This window comes from Sciurus carolinensis, chromosome 17 (genome assembly GCF_902686445.1).
Source record: "Sciurus carolinensis chromosome 17, mSciCar1.2, whole genome shotgun sequence".
In the NCBI taxonomy this organism is placed as follows: domain Eukaryota; kingdom Metazoa; phylum Chordata; class Mammalia; order Rodentia; family Sciuridae; genus Sciurus; species Sciurus carolinensis.
This window is the reverse complement of record NC_062229.1, coordinates 27,905,834-27,928,537: the sequence shown is the minus strand read 5'-3', so window position 1 is coordinate 27,928,537 and position 22,704 is coordinate 27,905,834. Positions and strand designations below refer to the sequence as shown.

Sequence of the window (22,704 nt, the reverse complement as noted above, 5' to 3'; positions counted from 1 at the left end):
TGCTTGCAAGGCAAGCACTTTACCAACTGAGCTATCTCCCCAGCCCCTGTATGATTCTTGATATGTAATTGGGGCTCTAGTTCTCAGGTGCTTGGTATATTTTATCTTCCTCCTAATTGGTTTTAGCTTTGTACTATAAACTAATTTTTAATATATCTAATGTATCACAGAAGAGTGTTACGGTCTTCACTTACCTCTAGCCATTTTAGGAGATTGGCAAATAATAAGTTAAAATGGAAAAAAAAATCAGTATTGGTCTAGGATCCAGTCTTGGGCCTCAGCCATTGGTCCCAGTTCTTTCTGTCCAGCTAAGCCTGTAGGACTTAGATTGGGAGTGACTGAGAGAGGGTGCAGGGTGCACTGTGGCCAGGAGTGAGCAGTCCAAGAGCAAGACCAGGTGGAGAATACAGTGCCTTTTATAACCTAACCTCAGAAGTCACAAAGGCACTCCTTCTCCTTCATATTTTCTTAGACTCATGGACTAGTGGTGATTCAGTGTGGGAGACCACCACACAGAGCAGGCAAGGACCAGGAGGTGGGGTGCTATGGGGGGTATTTGGAGGTACTGTCACACAGCATGACAACCCTAAGAAGTATATCTCACCATCATCTCCTCTTGCAAATGAGGAAATTGGAGGCACAGAGAGCTTACATAAGTAACCTGTTCAAAGTCACACAGTTTAGCGGTGGAGTCAGGCTTGAAATCTAGGTAGTCTGCCTTAGGGCCGAAAGCCTTCTTAAGGACTCCCCTTATTTTGTGAGCTTCTTTGACTGTGATTCACAGTAAAAAAAGAAATCTCATTGTTTTAAGTATAAAAGTCCTCAGATTTATACATAGAGCTCAAACAGAAGTTTTACAAAATAACCTTTGTCCTTATTATTTTCTGTTCACTTGGATGTTTTCTGTCCTATTTCCTTGCAGGGGAGAAAGAAAGCTAATTGTGATTCATCAAATTGCTTTTCTACTCGTTTGCAGTTTGAAATATTTTGCACTGTTCTGTCTTGCCTCCGTAGAAACTTAAAAGTTCTGCTGCCCAGAGCTCACCCTTAGGTGCCTCAGCTTGAAAAAGTGTGCCATAGAAAAAGACAACAGTTCAAAGAGGCACCCTGGGTTTTCCACCCTGGGCAGGTTAATGTTCTGTGCATGTGAATGTATGCATAACCCCTCTCGCTTTAAAATTTTTCTACAAACGAGGACATAAGTCACCAGACCGCTGCTTTTTGTGCTCAGTGATCTGTATTGGAGACCTTTCCCTTTAGCACACATCCATCACATTCCTTTTGTGGTGACATATTGTTCATTGTTTCCAAGAGCCACAATTAATTTAATGAATTCCCAGTGATGGATCTGTGTTTTGCAGCTGTATGCAGGGCTTGGGGGATATCTACGTGTCCAAGCCAATATGAGGTGAAACTGTGAGACTCCCTCTATTGGGAACCTCAATTTTGGTGGACATTGTCAGAAGTTGTATTTACCTATTGTTCAGATAGCATGGGGGAGAGTGTGGGCCACACCATGTGTACCCCGGGTATTCACCAATGCTTTATTCTTTGCCTATTCAGGTATAGAAAACAGTGGCACTTGTGGTCTCTATTTGTGTTCCTCTTGGTATGCAAGGGTTGAGCATCTGGTGGTGTTTCCTCCAGTAAAAATATTTTTGTTTGTGGTGCTGAGGGTTGAACCCAAGGCCTTGCTACATCCCCAGCCCTAGAGCAATTGTTTTCTTAACAGTTTCTACTTTGAGCTGATGAAGTGGTTACCTCTGTCATTCTAAATAAGATATCATTTATATTTTTTCTTTATTAACTTTAGAGAGGGACTTATTGTAGTACCTGCCTTACAAGATTGCTGTGAGCATTAAATGAGTTAATATGTAATGCCCACAGAGTGCTTAGGCTGTTGGCATACAGTAAGTGCTTAATTAATCAGCTTCTTTGTTAACACTACTTTTGAATTTTGCTCGCTTGCCTACTGATCTACCTATTTATCTTTCTGTCTGTCTCTCGGTCATTTGTCCATCTGCCTACCAATTTGTCTGCCTATCCTTCCGTCCATCTTTTCCGGGCCTGGAGGAAAAACCCTGCATACCTGTTGCCACATTAGTAGGTGGGAGGAAGGGCAGCAGCTGCACAGCTGTCTAAATTTTGCCCTGCGGTTGTCCCTGTTTGCAGGCCCCTTTCCTCTCCCCTGTCTTTCTTGCTGTCTCTGAGCCTGGGCCCCAGAAAACCCTGGGCGTTTTCTCTTCTACATTCTGGGCCCCAGATTTATTCTGTTTCTTCTTCCATCAACATACTTGCAACCGTCCTTCAGAAGTATGGTTCTCTTTACCCCCTGCTGACTCTTCTCTCACATGCCCCTTCCCTTGCTCCAACCAAGTCATCCTTTTTGCTCCATTCCTGCCCCCCTGATCCCGGAGGCTGGCTCATCTCTGTGCTTGCCCTGCTGGGAGTGGCAGGGCTGGCTGGACTTGCCTGGAATCTGCTGGGCGTGATGGGGTGTGGCCTGCAGGGGGACAGGCTGTGCAGTGCAGGCCTCTGAAATTTTTCTTGGGGAGGCAGAATATGTTTATCTATCCATCAAAGGGGAATAAGGGCTTATTGGGAACAGCAAACGATGTGTTTTTGTGAAAATACTTTAAAACCTCTGAAGCTCTGTGTAAAGTCCAATAGAAATGCTGTATATCTCATCACTAGCCACATGTGGCCATTAAGTGCCTGAAGTGCAGTTATTTGTGACTAAAGAATTAATTTTAATATGTTATACAATGTGAATTAATTTGAGTTTAAAGAGGCACATGTGGCTAATGGAAACATATTAGATAGCACAGCCCTGTACATTTTTACAATTTATTGAAAGGCATTGACTCTCAATTAAAATGTTTTCATAGATCTTTAAAGTATGACCTCCACTTGAAAACCAAAAACTACCAGTTGATTGTAGACGTGACTGGCCTTTTGGTATCATTCATAAAAAATGACTAAAGATTCTTTCCATTGTTTTTCCATATTTATCTCAGATTTTTTTGATAAGCACTTGAGGTTCATGCTAAAACTATTCAGTTCTTACTTGAGTCTGTTTCCACGTATTAGCTAATAAACGTGTGCCTATTTCTCTTTTTGCTTTGGTTTCTAGGAAGTGCAGTTGCCTTATGTGTTCATTGAGCAGTTATTCTGGTAAAGTCTTTCCTTTGCACTCTCCTGCCTCCATCCCTTTAATAAAGTATAGAGGTCGCTCTTATTTTATGTTTATTGTAGTGGTTCTGTTGAATCCTTAGTGGACGTCCAGGTGGTGTGAAATGATTGAACGTTGGTCCACTATGCGTTTTCAAGGAATCATGAACTCTCTCCTTTGGGAACACACCTTACCCTCTTATCTTGGCCTGAACAGACCCCATTGATATTCCTCAGGGAGAAGCAGTTTGACTTCCTGAGGTATCAGACCTTGAATGCATTGGCTTTGGTGCAGAAACATCTGGATGTAATTCAAGTTTAGCACTTAGGGTGTAACTTTGGGCAACTCATCCAGTCTCTGAACCAGTTTCTCCATCTCTAAAATGGGCGTAATAAGAAAACTATTGCAGGTTCAGATGATACCTATTAAGTGCCTAGTTCTGTGGTGCATAAAAATGTTCAAGCAACATTAGCAACTGTTTTTGCTTCTGTCTCAGCTTAATGGCCAAATTTTCAAAAACTGCTTTTAACCCTCCTCCCCAGTTCACATTGAAATTTTCTGGTACAGTTCTTGTTTGCCCGCCTCTTATGGCACTTTACTGCCTGTTGGGCTTGGATTTTGAGTTCTGAAAGGCAGGGAACGTGCTTTGGATCACCTACTGGTCATACAGAGTGCCTAGTATAAATGTACCAGGGAGCACCACATTTTTTGTGATTTCAGTCTTTTAATTTTCTAGACGTATCCATCTTGGAAAACAGCAAACAATCCTGGGAATTGTTTTGGGAAGGGCTGCAAGGTATTTATCACTTTGCAGCTGTGGCAACACCAGGGCCCCCTGGGCATGCTGTTTCTAGAGGAATTTCTGGGATAACCTTCATTTTTAGTTTTCTTTTCCTCTTTTCTTTCCCTGTTCTCATTCTTTTCTCTGCCCCGCCCCAGCCATGCCTCCCTTCTTCCCACCTCTTTGTTTTTATGCCCCTTCCTCCCCACTTTCCTTCCTCTTCCTTCTTCCTCCCCTCTCTCCATTCTCCTGTGCCCCTTCCTTCCCCCTGCTTTTTCCTCTTCCTCTTCATTAGAGAAAATATTTCTTCTTTCCATTTTAAAATTGTGCAGCCAAGAGGTGGATCTAGGCTGGCTAAGGCTTTAGAAGCTTTGCAACACTCAGGAGAACTGCGATAAAGGTGAAAGGTCACAGGCCAAACTGGGTTCATGTCCTTTGATGCTTTTCCAGCAGGTGACCAAGTTGGCCTGTTATAACTGGCCTTTCCCCATTGCATCTGAGTAACAAGTACCCTCCGACCCTCTTTCATAATGTGGGTCCTGTGATAAATGAAGCTATATCATGATGTACATTTGGGGTACTCCAGGGTTTGGCCAGAAGCAGGAAGCTGGTACAGGTGTTACCCAGATGCCAGTGGTTGATCAGTGTACCATAAGAATTTTCAATTATTAGAGTTAAGTGAGCAAGAAGAGATGAACTTTGAATAAAGTGAAGTAGGAAGGCTGAAAACTTTGGGCTCTGTAGGAGTGACCCCTGGGGGACAGCAGGGGTATGTCTGCTTGCTCAAGCATTGCAAGAGCCTCCTCCCTCTCGTTCTCATAATGTTGGGATCCAACCCAGGGTCTTGCACACCGTAGGCAGCTGCTCTACAACTGAGCTATACCCCTGCTCAAAGCTTAGCTATTAGTTATTGGAAAGATGATAATAGGCTGGGCCTGTGGGCAGGGTCCTCTTCCTGAAGCAGCCCTTCCCTCAGGCCTCCAGCTATGCAGAAAGGGCAAGCCATTCTAAGGGACCTGACATTCCATCTCTTTACCTGGGAGGAATTTGGTTCTTACTCAGCTCACCATGGTCGTTGTCAGCTCTCAGGGAAATACATAATTATACTCTTTTCAGCATTGAAAAGTCCTTTGAACAGATTGTTCAGGTTGCTATACCTGTAAGTTTGAACTCCATTGCTCAATGCTATTTTAATTGCTATTTCTGTGTGTGTTTGTGCGTGTGTGTGTCCTGTAGGTATGTGATGAAATGGGAAGGGGCGAATCTGAATTGTGAAAGGACCTGCAAGTTTCCAGGTGCCTGTTCCCCCTTGCTTCGCCTTTTATTTGAATTCTGGCTGCTCAGGACAGAATGAGAAGTCTGTCCAGGTGAGGCTGTAGCACCACCTAGTGGTTTAGGGAAGCACTAGCAACAGGAATTGGGAGCCTGAAGGCCAAGGCCAGATCCCCACAGGGCATTAGGTTTGCAACTTTTCAAAGGGGAGTTAACTTGTCAGGATAGTCTGACAAGACAGGCAGCTTTAGTTGTAGAACATATGAAATCCTTTCTTTCAGCCTCTCTTCTGCACCTTAATTCTGTGCCCAAACACTCTCTTTGCTAATTCCAGAGGTAGTTCCTGTAAGGCAGTGTAGTAAAGCCAAGTGTGACCATTTCTTTCTTGTTTAGTCTACATGTGAGGAAAGTCTACAGGTGGTTTAATTTCAGCCCACGCAATGAACTTTATTTTTCTAGCTATCAGACATGTTGTACTCTACATGTCTTTGAATTAGGTGCATTTGAATCAGGAATTGCTGTAGAAACACTAAGAGCAACTCCCAAATCTCAATGCCTACCTCGACATTTATTTCTTGCTGATGATCACAGGTCACCTTAGGATTGATTGGCTTCAACTAGGGTCTGCTCCTTTTTATCTGTTGTTTGGGAATTTGGGCTAAGGGGGCAGCAGAGGACAGGAACTCAAGAGGTCACACCTCACCACATAGCACATTCACAGCTACTGGTTGGACATGGAGTAAGTCATGTCCATTTACATTCCATTGACCCAGAGTCACGGTTTCGAAATGGTATGTGTGCATGGTGAACCACAGAGGGGGAGTGAAAGAAGAATTGTGAACCAGATGAACCTGGATTTGAGGAGATTCTAAGGTCACAGAAGTTCAGATGGCTGAGATGTTCAGGTGGCCTTCAAGAAAGCCCTCTTGGTGTCAGTCACCTCTCAGCCCTGCTGGGCTGGAAGACTTGGGGTTAGGCTGGTCTGGGAGGGACATGGCTCTTTTCGCCTGGAGCACAGCTCAGCAAACTTCTTTGAAGGACATACTTTAGTTTGCAATTCAGGTGTCTCTGCTGTTGTAGTACAGAAGCAGGAATGGGCGAGGCTGTGTTTCCCTAAAACTTTTATTTATAGTAAAAGGCAAGGGTTTGGATTTCCCTGTGGGCTGTTGCTTGTAGACTCCTGGCCTAGACTTTCAAGGACAGATTTATTACAGGACACCAACTTAACAATAAGAGGGAAATACTCCTTTTTATATGGGAAGCCAAAATAAAATTCACAGGGCAGTTTTTGAGGCCAGTAATCCCCACTCACTCGGCCCTATTAAGCTGGGAATAGTCATTTCATGTCACTGAAAGCTAGGCAGAGATTATTGTTTTTAAATATGAAATCTCATTTGCTTACCCATCTTCAGCAGCAGTGTGCATAAAAGTTATCAGAAGTTCCTTAGGCTTTCCAAACATGGTGTGTGGAAGGTAACGTAACCTTTCTGCTAGATTCAGATTTATCTTGTGTGAGCACTCAGTGTTTCTGCTTCCCAGAGATGTGCTGGTGTTCTTAAGGGTAGTATTCATTCCTTCACATTTCTTCTGGACGGATTGGTTTTTTGTTTGTTTTTTGGGTACCAGGGATGAAACCCAGGGCCTCACACATGCTAGGCAAGCACTCCACTGCTGAGCCACACCCTCAACTTTGTTTTCTTTCTGGAACTGCTTCACAGAGATATCATTTGCATTCCATATAATTCATCCACAGAAAGACTACAGTTCAATAGTGTTTAGTAGGCCCACTTGGTTGTGCAATCATAACAACAATCAACTTTAGAACATTTTCATCACTGCTAAAAGAAACCCCAGACTCCTTTGCTGTTGTTCCCGGATCATTCCCCTCTCCCCCAGTGTGGCTGCACTTTTAATGTTTTCAGAACCCTCTTGGTTTCTGCTGCCACTGTCAGTCTTGACTCCAGCAGGCTCAACTACTAGCCTGGGAGAGCAGAGCAGGGTCCTCCTGTCAGCTCAGGGGCACGGCTAGTGGCCAACAGAAAGCAGCCCAAGCAAGCTTTATTGGAATTTGGCTCTAGGGAGAAATTCCCAGCCCCCTGGGGTACAGGTCAGGGGAGGGAGCCAGAGAAAATTGCTCGTGGCCCTGGTTGCCCAGGGTCTTTATAGGCCGGAATGGGCGGGGGTCCTGCTGAGTGACAGGTGGAGGTAAGGGTCAGTGGAGTTTTCCTGCCCATTTGATTGGTCGCCCGTTTGATTGTGTCGCTGCCCTTTGCCTCAGTTGCTCCGCTCTCTCTCATATAGTGGCCCAAATTCTGACCTAACATCTCCCTCAGTGGTTGTTCACATCCTTCAAGTGAGCACTTGATAGACACTGAGACTGCACCTGACACTCATGCACAGTGACCGCATCGTTGGATGAGGCACTCTACTATTTTTGTCTTTTTATGACTTTATTTCCTTGTTCGTCTTTTGCTTAACGTGAGATTAACGTTCATGTTGATTTGAAACCTAGTCCAGGTACCGTGGCATCATTTCTCTGTCAGGTTTAGTTTGTTTTATTTACTTATTCTGTCTAACTGCCTATCCTTAGCCTGGGGAAAGACCTTTTTGGATGAATTTTACATCTTTTAATATCCAGATGATCTCATTTGAGGCTTTGAAAAAGGAACCATTGTTCCTTTATAAATAAAGTTTCCTGTCCGAGAAATGATTTAGGTTAACAATAAAACAGATGAACACATTGAATGGTGGGGGCAGAGTTGGCATTGTGATTTCACAAAGTGTTGCTCTATTAATAAAATAAAGTTTTCCTGATTTGGCATTATATCTTTTATCTCAGAGTTTACCCCTTGATGCTAGCTGACCTCCCTTGTCCCCTAGTAAGAGCACACTTTGGGGAGGAGAGGACTTGGGGGGATGTGGGCCCTGAACTCCAGCAGCTGCTCAGCCTATTTAAGAAGGATGAAAAGTCTAATCACAAATATTGGGCATAAATGCTTTGGGATGATAAAAACCAAGTATAAATGTAAAAAGTTAATTATTTGAAAAGAGGAAACTTGACCTGAACCCCCAGATTACAGCAGCAAAACCCAAGAGATGGGAAGGAGATTGATAAGATGGAGTCCAAGTGAGTTGTCCTATTTTTGCTATGGCGAGTTTGAGAAATACAGGCACACTTCCTAGTCATTTAAAGGGAACTATCTGTATCAGTAAGGATTAAGGTTTGCTGCATTGAACAGTGACTTGATAGTCTTTATTTTTCTTTCATGTAAATAAATTTCAGAGAGAGGCAATGCTGGTGTGACCTTACTGTCCTCAGGGGCCCAGACTCTTCCTTTCCTTTGGTTTTACCATTCTAATTATGGTTTCAAACCTTAAGGTCACCTTCATGTCTAAGAAGGCTGCTGAAACTCCAGCTGTCCTGGCCAAGCTTCCCAAGGAAGGGAACCTTTGGGAAAAGCTTACATAAACTTTGTTTATCTCACTGGTCAGAACCTAGCCTCATGGTCATATTTTGCTGCAGAGGTGCGTGACTCTCACAGGTAGTCTTTCCATGGGCTCAGGGATTTGATACTAAGAAGGGTATGGATCATGAGAGACCTATAGTAGCACTTACCATGCCTCCCTGACCACAGTTAACAGCACAGTGTGAACCGTCCATGTTAGAGTGCCCTTATTTTTCACATCATGACCTACACAAGAAAGTAATAGTGCTTGCGAAGCCAGATAGGTAAGTGGTGGAGGTAGCTAATAGCTGGAGGCCATCCTGGAGGCTTCCCAGTGCCTTCAGTTCCCAGCATTGTTAGAAGAAGAGCTCTGTTCTAAATCACTAGAAGAGAAAGGACTCTGGTTTAGGGACTCTCAAAACACTTGAGAGATTAGAAACTGGGAGTGGAAGAAAGGAGAGTAATGAGGAATTATTTGATTAGTGAGCTCAAGGGTCTCATCGGGCCAGGGACAGCATGGATGGTGGTTAGGGCTGTGGCCTCTGGTCCAGACTGTTAGAAAATCAGGGTCCACAACCTGCTAGCTCTATGATATGGCTCCAGTTGTTCAAATCTTAGTGTTGTAATGTATCTATCCATCCTTTGTATAATAGGGGACAGTAAGAATCTCTGACTCTTAGAGATGCTGGGAGAATTAAGTGAGTCAATGTATGTAAATTCTCATGTGCTAAGACGCCATCCTTATTCTAAAAAATACAGCTAGATCCCTGTGGAACTCCTTTAAACCCAATAAAATCCAGATGAGTCAAAGATACAATGAATTTAAAAATTCGCCATAAGCACAGCATGAACTGTAAGCACGACACAGCTATGAAGAAAGCTCCATCCACTTGAGTGTACAAATTAAACTTTAGCTGGCCCAGTGGCACATACCATAATCCTAGGGCCTTGGGAGACTGAGTCAGGAAGAATGCAGGTTCAAGGTCAACCAGTACAATTTAGGGAGACCCTGTCTCAAAAAAAAAAAAAAAAAAAAAAAAAGAAAAAGAATAGTGTTGGGGGTGAAGCTCAGGAGTAAAGTACTCCTGGAGTTCATCCCCAGTACTGCCAAATAAATAAACAAACAAATAAACTTTGTACAGGGATTCTTACTGTAATATGATATGTTTGTTCTTGAAAAACTTGTATGTTCTGCAAAACTGGACTCTAAAATTAACAGAAGTTATGCAACTTTGTAACCAGGCAGTTTGCTCTAGCAGGAGCTGGAGCCACACAAACAATGAATGGAGAGGCCAGAGACTTCCAGAGGGAAGGCAAGACAGTTGCTACGCTGGGAAAAATAACTGCAAAGCCTTTGATAGGAAAGAGGTTCCCCCAAAGCCCCTCTGTATATCAGTAATATGGAGCAAACAACCCCAGGGATAAGAAAAGGAAAAGGACTTGTGTGAGTAACCTGTAGAAGAGCTCTAAATGGCCAGTGTATCTATGTAGGATTCTTGAATATTATTGAGAGAAATAGAAATAATGTGAAGAAGAAAGTACAGATTTTATTATTCATAAAAATCAAATTAGACAAATAATACCAGTGTTTGCTTATTGGATTTGTAGAACTTTAATAAAACTCACCCAGTGAGAATGTGAGGACACAGAAGAATCTCACCTTGCCGTGTGCGTGTGTGAATCCATTGCCTGTCTAGAAGTCAGTCTGGCACGAACACAAATTTCACCCCACAACTTCAGTTCTAGAATTTATCCTAAGGAAGTAATTGGATCTACATGAAGGGATCTGGTAAAGTAGGACGTTTATTCCAATGCTTCTTACTGGCCAAAGTGGCTTTTCCAAGGAGTATGGAGGGGGCGGCAGTAAAAGTGAAGGGAGTAGAAGAGAGACTTTCAAAATGACTTTGGAACCAATGACAGCATCTAAGTGCTTTTGGAACTTTTTTCCTTTCCTCTTCCTCCTTCTAAATCTGTGGCAAGCTCACCTAGGAAGGTGTTTCAGGAACTCCCATCCCTACATCTGTGGAATCATAAAGGAGCCAGGCAGAAGGTGGTTTACAGTAGCCTCGTGACTTTGTCTATTTAATTTTTGTTTAAAAATTAAAATATTTTTAATTTTTGAAATAATTTTAGATTTAGAGATATTGTATAAGCAATAGCACAACTCAGATTTTCCAGTGCTCATATTTTATCACATTTACTTTACTACTTTTCATTTCTCTCCCCCAACTTCAACCCTTTGGGAGTAAGTGGCAGATACCATGACCCACTGTTTTTACGTGCTTAGTGGGTGTTTTGTAACGAGGACATGCCCTTATATAACTGCAGTGTAATGATTGAATTTAGGAAATGAATTCTGACATAGTGCTTTTGCCCAGTGTGTGAGAGGACGGGTTTCCCCAGTGCAAAGCACAGGGGTGCTGGTGAAGAACAGGTTCTTGCTCATTCCATTCTGTAGCATTTACTGTTTGTTGCTCTGACCCCCAAGCAAATTGTCATTGGTCATCCAGTCCAGATGGTGATTGGTGGAAAATGCCAGGGGTTGAGAGAGAAGATAACTTTGGAGCCAGCTTTGGCCCAGGTTTTCTAGGAAGGTGGCCCTGAAGAAATTACACTGTCTGGGATCTGAGGGCACAGGTATGGTTGACAGGTAAGGGCAAATGGCCAGGTGGAAGGCTTAGTGTGAGCAGAGGTGCAGCAGCCAAAGGAGCACAGTGTATGTAGTAGGATGGGAAGAAGAGCAGGGGCGGAGGCACAGAGACGGGCCTGGGGTGGGAGGGCGTACCTGGGTGTCTTTGCAAGGTGGGTTGGGGGAATGCGGGACTGGAGAGGTGTGCTCTGGCTGGACTGATGGTATTCTGGTCTGTTGGGCTTAGTGTGCATGGGAGCAGGGTTACAGCTTGGGTCTCCTTTGGAAATAGCAAAGGCAAGAGGGCAGCCCTGTGTGAATCTTTGAAGGTGCTGGAAGAGGAACCTGAATTTTGGGGATACTTCCTTTTTTTCCCCTCTTTATTCTTTTTCTTATAAAGGGAGAAGGTGAACAGAGGGAAATCAATCCAGAAGTTAAGAAACTAACCCCCTGCCTCTCTGTCACTACCAATTCAAAGAAAAATGCCAACAATTTTGTTTTGTAAAATACTCTATCTGGGGCTAAGCTGGGAGAAAGACTGCACAATTTGCTGATAAAAACCGGCTCGCAGAACAAAGTGATTGTTGTCTTTATGAGGGCTTGGCTCCAGGGACGTTATCATTGCAGATAGGGCCGCGCCACTCTTTAGGTTACTTTATGTGGCAGCCCAACCAGAAAGTAAGTAAGTGACATCAGGCCACCTTGCAATATTTACTTTTTTTTTTTTTTTTTTTTTGTGGTGCTGGGGATTGAACCCAGGACCTTGTGCATGTGAGGCAAGCACTCTACCAACTGAGCTATATTCCCAACCCCCTCGATATTTACTTTTAAAAAGACATTTTCAAAGACACTTCTTGAATCTGTCCTCTTTTGCAGGATACTTGACCCAAGTGGTGCTGGTTTTCCTAGTACCTTCCTATATACCAGGTGTGTCCTTAGTGGTTACCAGTGAACCCCTACTCCAGAATAGGCTGGATGCCAAGGAATTCTGGGAATCTGAGGGTCTCTTCTTTTTTGAAGAACCCAATTTTTGCTTGAATGAGTAAGCGCCAGTGTATTTCATTTTTATATGATGCATTATAGCAGCTAACAATGTTAGTTTTAAGAAAGCACTATATACCATCCTAATGCTCTCCAAAGCTACTGTCCCTGCACAATTTGACAAAAAAAAAAAAAAATCTGTTAGAGAAATATGATCGAGTTTTTACAAGCATAGTTAAAATCTTGTCATAGAGCAAATTTTTGTAGATTGATATAATTGTCTGGCTTGGGAGGCTGAGGCAGCAGGATCACGAGTTCAAAGCCAGCCTCAGCAACTTAGTGAGACTCTAAGCAACTTAGCGAGGCCCTAAGCAACTCACCAAGACCCTGTCTCTAAATAAAATATGGGAAAAAAGGATTGGGAATGTGTCTCAGTAGTTAAGTGCCCCTGGGTTCAATCCCCAGTACCACAAAAATAAATAAACCCCCAGCATGTGTATAATTTTTGCATAATTGGAGTCCATGTAGGAAATCCCCTCCCACCTTTAATTTTATATTACAAGCATTTTTCTCTTCAGCTGTGTTGTCTTTATAATACTATCCAGGTCACCAGCAGGTCCTGTTATCTCTATCTTCAAGTATTTCAGCCACTTCTCCCACCTATTGCTCTTTGGCCTGAGCTGCCCTCGTCTCTGGCCTGGCTGGTGGTGGGAGCCTTCTCACCAGCTCCCAGCTCTTAGCCCTTCAGTCTGTCCACACAGCAGCCAGAGTCATTTTTTAACCCTTAGATCAGTTGGCATCCTCGTGGGATGGCCTCCTAGCGCAGGACCTGTAGTCCAGACTCCCTGCCCAGGCCTAGAAGTTCCTGGGGGATGGGGCTCCTTGTCCCCCATCTTCCTCCGTTCTCTCCCACCCTTAGCTCCTACCACGTGGGTTGCCACAGGCCTTTTTTCATTTTTACTATTCTCTCTGGAACCCTGATCCCCCAGATCTTCGTTCCAGGTTCTGCCCCAATGGCGCCTCCTGAGAATTGAACAAGTAGTTGATATTCATGACTTTATGTATTCTATCATGTGATTGTAATTGGCTTAAATACCACCCTTTTGTGAAACACGAAGGCTGTATTTGACAATGCAATGAACATCCCTTAAACATTTATTGAAGATATGACAGTTAACATAGAAATGTAGATGTGTATGCACCTTCACGTCTATTTAACAACTATGATATTATGATACATATGTTTTCATCCAAGGTTCCTGGCTCATAGCTCCTCCCCCAAGGGAGGACATAGAAACTAGAATTTCTCTTGCCCGAGGTGAGCCATAGAAACTGACCTTCTACCTGCCTTGGAGCTGACCCTGAAGAAATTCTCTGACTTTGTCTGATAGTAGATGTAAGAATTCATTTCAGAAGGGATCCTGCCCCACACCCTGAAGGAAAGAATGCTGAAGAATCCGGACAGACAGGCCTTGCTGGGTTTCCCCACCTGGTCTGTCCGCTGGATCATGACCCTTTTGTCCAGTCACCTTTTGTTATGGTTGATGGTGTTTCAATCATGCCTGGACAATGAAGTCTCCATAAAAACCTAAAAGGGCAGAGTTGGAAGAGCTTCCCGATAGCCGGATAGCTGAACGTGTAGAGGGTGGGTCTCCCAGAGGGCATGGAAACACAGTACCCTTCCACCCCGCCTTGCCCTATATATCTCTTCCTTTGTAGAATCTTTTGTAATCAACCAGAACATATAGGTAAGTGTTTCTGTGCATTCTGTGAGCACTCAGTCAAATTAATTGAACCCAAGGAGAGGGTTGAGGGAACCCCGATTTATAGCTAGTGAGTGAGAAGCACAGGGAAAACTATTTGGGGCTTGCTATTGGCCACTAGAGTTGTTCAGTCTTGGGGACTGAGCCTCAGCCTGCAGCATCTGCTGCTGTCCCCAAGTACATAGTGATAGAACTGAATTGGAGTTTAGGACACACCCAGCTAGTGTCTGCTGCAGAATTGCTCACTTACTTGGTGTGTGGGGAGAAACCCCACAATGTGCATTTTGCAGATTGAGTTTTCATACTTTTTTAAAAAGTTTTGTATCATATACATCCTTTGCAATTTTAATGTTGACATACAGTCATGCCTTGTTGACTGACAGACATGTTCTGAGAAATACATCTCTGTTCAGTTTCATCAGGCAAACATCATAGAGGGTGCGTGCCCAAACTGAGATGGCTATGACATCACTAGGCAATATAATCTTCTGGGACCCTCATTGTACATGGAGTCCACGTTTGACCAAACCTTGTTCCATGGCATTTGGCTGTATGTGGATCTACTTTGTTCATTTTAATGGCCATATAGTATTTCACAGTTTGCCTCTTCTCCTGAAGGATAGTTAGCTCATTTTCCCGTTGGGTGGTGTGACAGTGCTCTGGAAGCCATTGTGTAAATGTCTCTTTGGTTCTTTTATGTGAGGACTTCTCTAGGAATGAGTTCAGAGAGGAGAGATGTTGGGCTTTGTGGGTTATGCATGTTGCCTGTGTTTTAAATTGTGGTTTAGTGCACATAAAGTGAAATTTACCATTTTATCCATTTGAAGTGCTCAGGTCCGTGGCATTAAGCACAGTCACATTGTTTTGCAATCACCACCACCCCTCAGCTCCATCACCACCACTCCCCCTCCCCCTCTGAAACTCTGAACTCATTAAATAATAACTCACCATTCTCCCCTCCCCCCAGTCTCTGACAACAGCCGTTCTGTTCTACTTTCTGGCTGCTTGAGTCTGACTGCACTAGATACCTCATAGAAGTAAAGTCATACAACATTTGTCCTTTTGTGACTGTCTTAACCTAAGGTCCTGAAGGTTTATCCATGTATAACAGGTCAGAGTTTCTTCCTTTCTAAGGCTGGGTAATGGTCCATTGTCTGCATTTACCACATTTAGTTTATACATTCATTGGCCAGTGGACATTAGGGTTGATTGTACCTTTGGGATATTGTGAATAATGCTGTTTTGGACACAGGTGTGGAAATATCTGAGTCCTTGCTTTCATTTTTTTTTTTTTTTATTATGTCCAGAAGTGGAGTTGCTGTATCACATGGTGATTGAGTTTGACTTTTTGAGGAACCTTCTCATGCATGTTTTTTTACTTCATCAAGTATACCAAAAGTATGCTTATCTATTTTGCACTTTAGATTTTTTTGGATTCCTTTCTTAGAGTCAATCCTAGGTGCAATTGTGGGTTTTGAAGCATGCTGTCCAACTGTTTATGGCAAGGGTCGTTCCCATTTGCACCGGCTCTGTCCAAACACTAGTTCAGCTGTGAGTACTTTAATTGCGGTCACAGTGACACTGGAAATTTTCATGTGAATAGCCTCCCCCTGGTTATTTAATAATTGTAATATATAACTTACTTTTGAGAGAAAAGTGAAAATTGGAAATCCAAAGTGTTTTTCTGTTTACTTCCTGGCATGACAAATTCAAATATAACACTCTCCATTTTGAGTGTTTTTCTGGAGGTTAAACTGTAGACTGGACACGGTAACTTTTTTTCCTTTAAAATTAAAATAAATTTTGTGGCACACACCTGTAATTTCAGTGACTCGGAAGGTTGAAGCAGGAAGATGGCAAGTTCCAGACCGGCCTCATCCATTTAGGGAAACACAAAGAGACCCTGTCATAAAATAAAAAATCCATGGCTGGGGATGTAGGTCAGTGGTACTGTGTTTCTGGGTTCACTCTCCAATATCAATAAATCAGTTCCTGTATACTTTTAGTTTTATATCTTAGAGATTTGGAATTACTCTAACCTGTAATATAATTATTATCTGCTTTTGTGGGTTCTTCTACAAAGCCCGTAGGAATGACTACTGATTCTCAGAAATGCAAACTTTGCTTTTAACATTCTGGAGCTGCCATAGCAGATGCCCTCCTCCTTCACTTTGCCCTGACCTGCTTGTCCTCTCTTGTTGCACAACAAACCCCTGTGCCCGGGTGGACTGTGCCATGTTCAGTTGCACAAGGTGCCCTTTTGACTCACATTGGAAACCCTGTCTCTAACTGCTGCGCCCAAGCCGGGTGGATTGGCTGTCTCTGCTCGGCTGCTGCTATTGGGGTATGTGTCCTTGGAGCCAGGGTCTGTATGGCTAAAAGGTGGTTGGGTGCCTGACTCCAGTCCACTCAGAGCTGAACCAGCGTGCTGGTTTAGGATTTCCTTAGATAGACTGGCTTCTGGTGGTAATCAAGGCCACAGATGTTCCAGAGACCTCCTGGTCAGTTTTTGTTTCTGTATCTCCAGCATAGTTCTGTTGACCTTTTTCTTTCCAGTTCTGTCCAGGTTTCTCTGTCCTTTCTTTGAGGGATAGTGAAATTGTCCCTCAATGGAGCGTTCCAGAAATGGAAGAAAAAAGGAAGATTTGTACCTGTCCTCCTTTGAGCTGGAGTGTGAACTAGGAGGCAGTGCTGAAGGGGATAGGTGGGAGCCGAGGTACTGGTTCCCAGCCCTGCTACTGCTTAGTGGAGACCTCAGCATGTCTTTGAATCTCACAGGGCCTGGGTTTCCTCTTCTGTCTTTTGGGCTGTGCTTTCCTAGCTTATAAAATATTCCCCTAAGCCTCATCCTGCACTGCCTACTGGTTTTTGAGAGTAAGTGAGCTGCAATAATAGATCCAAGTGCTTTGCATGGCCCAGCACACCCTTATCGAGCACCTGGTTGCCAGGCAGGGCCCTGGGAGCAGGGGAAGTGGTGGAGAATGAATCAGCGTCTGGAGGTGCTATGCTACTTCCAGAGGCCCCTGTCTTGTGGGACCTGCAGTAGAGTGGCAGGGTCTCCCATCTGCTGCTGGTTTGCTCTGTGATGTGTGGTCACTTCCTAGTCTCTCTGAGCATAGTGTTTTCCTCAACTAACTGAGCTGGTTGAGTCAGGGGGATTTTCCTTTCATGGCCTCTTTGTATTGTGGAATCACAGCTTTTCTGGTACAGAAAAATTGAAGATGCCTAGGTGAGCCTCTAAACTGATCCCATGGAATCTTCTAGAAGGCAGTTTGTCGGATACCAGTTACAAAGCATTACACAGGTCTCTAGGATCCATGTGGCCTCTGTGTGACTTTGAGTCTATGCCCTTTAATCCTTACAGTTTCCAGAAAATGGAATCATTTCCAAGTCTGTATAGAGTAGCTTTCAAGTGTCGGAGTAGGTGAAGAGTCTCGTGAAGCCTTTAGAACATTGCTGTGTCTTACGGTCACTGCCCAGGGAAACGGGCAAGGAGAGAGGGCTGCTGCCTCCAATCAGAACGTCCTCGGACACGGACCTCAGGTCTCACTCCTCACTCTCTGCCTTATGGCCAAACGGGAACTTGGTGGGTAAAGAAATGGAGAGGACTAGGGATGGGGAGGAAAAAAAAAGTGGGTTGTGTTATGTGTCCCTACTTGCTGGTGAAGGGTCTGTTCATGTTCTTCGAGTGTCATCCTTAACATAGTCCACGACATTCTCCCATTCTTCCAAGAGTGAGTCATGGGGTAGGAAACTGCAGCCTGCAGGCTTGGTAACACACATCTGTATTTTTCTTTTATTGGTTTAAAAAAAAAATTCTAAATTATTGCCTAGCATTTAGAAATCAGAGAATTTCCTGTAAATGTGCAGTTCCTGGTCTCTCAGCAGAGGTGGGCCTGTGGAAGACAAGAGCTATCTCCTCATGAAGCAGGGAGGTGCCGTAGTGGTGGGTGCCCCCAGACTTGGCCTTTGTAACCTGCAGCTGCACGTGAGCTGCTTAGAGAAATTTAGGGTGGGAAGGGAGTTTTTCTCCAACCTCACACCTTTGTTCTGTAGAAGAGGACACTGAGTCCCAGGGAGGTGAAGGCATGATGTGGAGGGGCTACAAGGCCAAGTGAGGGTGGGACGAGAGTGGGACCCTATTCTCAGAGCTCCTGGCATGGTGCTCTCGCTGGCACCCAGGGGCCACCAGCCTCGTCTAGCAGGTAGTGGCCAGGTGCTGGCTCCCTTCCACTCTGCCTCCTCCTGGGCTTTCCATCCCTTTCCTCTGTGCCCTGCTGTTCCTCTCCCTCTGCCTTTGCCAGAATTTCTTTTTATTAAACGCTCCCCCCACCCCGTGTCCACGTTTTCTCTGATCCCCCGCAGACTGGGTAAGTATTCAGGGGTATTTGCATACTCTGCCCCCTCTTGTAACTGTGGTTCTCTGTTCTCCTGGGCCCAGAACCCTCCAGCTCTGGCGGGCAAGAAGAGGCCCAGAAACCCCATTAGAACCACCCACTCCACATCCAGAGTCATCCACTTCACTGTTATTCAGAAGGGGTGGGCCACAAAACCTGGATGTGCCAGCTTTTGAGATGCCAGGGATCTGTAGTTTGACATGAGATTTTCTGGTTTTAAATGTTTGAGCTCTTACCTCTACTCTAAGAAAGCAATGTCTCTCGCAGACACTGACAGGTTTGTAAATCTGGGGTGTTACCTGAGCATGAGTGCAAATCCCTAGGTGGAGGCGCCTCCTTCTAGCCCCTCTCCAACGCTGAGGATCTAGCCTGGTTAGGGGTAGGATGGACAGAGCTGCTTCTACAGCCCCACTCTGGATGCCACACAGTCTCCTGCACCTTCTCCCACCTCCCAGGCAGCCCTCAACAAAGCCCTCATCTTGGAAAGAGGGTCCACTTCAAACCTTTTGCTTTGGGAAAAATCTCAGAAGGGTTATAGTCCCAGGAGGTAGAGAATTGTGTTCTGCTCCGAAAGTGGTACTCTAAGAATGGTGGGCATTGGGTTGGTGTTTGCTGAGGATGGAGGGGACATCCACTGTCCTATGGGGCTTTCCTCTATGCTGGACAAAGACCTAGGGTGATCTTAGGGGGCATGGAAAGACCTTGACACTAGATGCCAGTACATCCTTTGTGCTGAAGGCTGAGTGCCTTGCATTCTGAGTAGGTGGGCTGGACAGAGTGGACAGAGTGGACAGAGTGGATCTGCTTTTCCTTCCCTTTGTTCCATTATCCATGCAGCACGTCTGAGCCCTACAGTTGCTCAGCAAGGTGCTGAGGGCCAGGCTAGGTGTTAAAGGGTGATTCAGAGCCCTGTCTCCTGAAGGGCTCACAGTTTGTGGGGAAGAGACATGGAGAAAACATTGCTAACGTTGTGTTGGAATCATTTATGCACCGAGTACCATGATAGCTGGAGGGGAGAGGTTGAGGGAGGCTTTGCAAATGCAGGGTGACATTTGAGTGATATTTTAGAGTGGAGCTGGCTGGGCAGTGAAGGACATTCTAAGCAGTTAAAATAGCTAGTGTAAAAATCCAGATTTGTGAAAAAAAAAAACATGTTTGGAAAATGGCAAGAAGTTGGTTTGGCTTAACTCAAGGAAAATTGGAGAAAACAGCAGAGGATGATCCCAGAGATCAAAATGATTGTGAGCGGTGGCCTCAATAAGATAGATGTTATTTTCTTCTCTCTTAAAAGTCCAGGTGCAGAGTGTTGCAGAAGTGCCCTCTCCCTGGCTTTTCATTCCCCGGGCACCCCCTTTTGCTTGTATGGTTGACGATGACTACAGCTGCAGCTCAGCTCTGCAGCTGGACAGGTGGCAAGGCCATGGCTTGGCAGCTCTGTTTACTTCCTGGTAACTGGGAATTTGGGGACCCCTTCCTGCCGGGAGAGCTGGGAAATATAGTTTCTAGTGGGTTGACCAAGGGCTCATCCATCCCTTGGGGGTTGCTTTACCAAAAGGAAGTGGCAGAGACTGGATATTGGTAAACCGTCAGTGGCCTCTGCCCTGGGAAGGCGCAGGCTGAATCATGAAGCACTTTATAGGGAGCTAGAGAAGTTTTTAAAGGAGGGCAGTACTGTGATTCTCAGAGCATCCTTCTGAAGATGGTGCCAACAGCAATATGGCAAGCAACCACTGGGAGGGAGGAGCCGCTGGGGGGGTCAGACTCCTCTGACTGCCTTGCTGAGTTTGATGGTTTGACGGGCTGGGGTAGTGGTGAGTGGAGCTTGGGCCTGTTGTTACTACCAATCTGCCAGAAGCACGGACCTGTTGGGATTTGAGTTTAATCAGGGAATTGCTGGTTTTCATTTGAGACTTAGCTGAGAATGTGTTTTTGTTTTTTATTTTTCATGACACTGGGGACCAAACTCAAGGATACTCTACCACTGAGCTATACTCCTGCTCTCTGAAAATTTTATTTTTAGACAGGGTCTCGCTAAATTGCACAGGCTGGCTTTGAACTTGTGTGATCCTTCTGCCTCAGCCTCCCTGGTAGCTGGGAGTATAGGGGTGCACCACTGAGAACACATTTTTATAGCTTGTTAATAGTGTGACTTGGAGCTGTGGAGAAATGATGGCCACAGAGGGCACAAAGGGATTTTTTTCCTTCCAGTGTGGGCCAGCAGCATCCGTTCACACTGTCAGCTCTAATAAGCTTTAAGAGGGGGGCAGCGCTGTCCTATGCAGGCTACTGTCCCTCCAAGGTTCTGTAGATAAGATACTTTAATTCTTGGCTCCACTTCCTGTGTTCTAAAAGGGAGGATCATTCTGGCAACACCCTAACTTGTCCATGCATTTAAGTGACCATCCCTCGCGTGCATATGAAGTCCCCTACCTGCTTAGAACAAAAGCTTCCTGATGCTGCTGCTGTCCTGTTTCACATGCGCCATCCCAGAAGATGGGCAGCAGGGGGCAGGGTGGCAGCATGACTTTCAGTCAGCTGCCAAGACTTCTCAGAACAGATCACCACTCAGCTAGCATGTGACCTTGACCAGCAGGATAGTCCACAGCTCCTGTGAATCTCAGCTTTGCAGCCTATAAAACCCTGCAAATAACATCCATATCCCAGGTTGCCAGGAGGGGCCGAGAGTGCTCTGAGGTGTGTGGTATGTCAGCAGCATTCCTTGGGGGATTCCTGATGGCTTCTGTGTTATATTCACCCAACCTCAGGCCTCAGATATGCCTTCCCACTAAACTGACATGGTGTCCACCTCCACAAGAGTTCTCTGGGGCCTCTGAAAGTCAAGGAGCTCTCTGGCAGTCACTGTGGGCATCATCTCTCCTAGGCCTCGATTCTCTGGATCTTCCAAGCAACTCAAAACTTACTGATGTTTGTATGACTGGTCACATTATGGAAAAATAAGATTTATTTTTTTTTTTAAAAGCATTGTGGCACAGCCTCCCTTTTGATGCTTTATCTCACTGGTCATCACATGCTTAAAGGAAAACAATCTCTCTTGGGCACCAAGACCCACACTGTAAATACGGTGATCTTCAACCCTGGAAATGTGGGCAACTCTCAGCTTTTGAGCAGCTGCCATTGTGTTCACAAGTGACACATTGTTCTTAGAAGGGATATGCTTTTCTGGACTCTGTTCCCTTTCCCACCACCAAACAGCAATAAGATGCCAGAGGATGCCAACGCGTCTTGTGCAGGAATGTGCTGGTCCCCTGCCTGTTCTTCTGGGCACAGTCTCGCTCTGCCTTTTGTGGAGCTGCTGTGGAGCATAGTTTGGTTACATCCACGTTTAGCCAAGAGATGATGTGACTGGCATCTGCATGCCTCAATTCCAGGTCCCCTCCGTCAGATGGTGGTCATGTTGTAGATGGGAGTCGTCTCCTAGAGGTGAGCTCTGTGGGAACATCCCCTTCACCTGAGAATGAGAAGAGAAAATATTCACCTCTCATGGGCCTGTCTGGAACCTTTTGAGTGGTGTCGTCTTGTTGGTGGGAAATGAGAAGAAATAATAGAAATTGTCTTAAAGTGGGGCCGCTGCTCTGTCCAAGGGAGCGTTTGGAGCTTCTGTCCTGGTTTTTGGACAGTGCTGGTTGAAGTGCCAGGTGTGCGCACTGTGACATTTCCCAAGTGTTCAGGGTCAGTAAACACTCCAGGATTGAACTGCTTCCCCAAATGCCAACTAAAATCCCGAGTATCCTCACTTCCTCATCATTAATGCTTCTCAGCACTTTGAAAACCACACCGATGTCCTGAGTGAAAGCATCATGCAGTGAAGCTTTGCACACGGAACTGAGTGAGGGGGCTGGTGGGGCTTTGGAGGGGGTGGGGGCTGACAGGTGTCTTCACATGGCTGTTGCCCAAAGGGTGACAGTCCCTAATTGTGGGCTGTCTTTCCCTGTGATGGCTCTTTTCCCCTTTCCCCTCTCCTCTTCCCTCCTCCCTCCCGTCTTTGCCTGTTGTGTGGCCTTCCTGTTAAACACAAAGGAGACGGGAGTCTGGGCAACTTCATCATGCTCTTCTGGGCACCGGCCTCTCTGTGTGCTTCTGCTGCCTGCTTGGCGTTGGCTCGGGCAGGGACTGGAGGGGAGGGGCTGCCTCCCCTGCTCTCCCTGCCTTGTTTCTCCAGGGAATCCTGGAAGAAACTGGGGACAAGAAATACCCTTGCCGGCCTTGCCCCCAGTGACCTACTTCCTCTAAGCAGCCCCACTC

The 22,704-nt window shown here is 45.1% G+C and overlaps 1 protein-coding gene across 6 annotated transcripts in view; it reads left to right on the top strand.

Annotated features, from left to right (window-relative positions):
• The window catches only part of Trak1 (trafficking kinesin protein 1), a 108,829-nt gene that overhangs the window by 4,342 nt on the left and 81,783 nt on the right, over window positions 1-22,704 (top strand). The gene's annotated exons all lie outside the window — the stretch shown is intronic.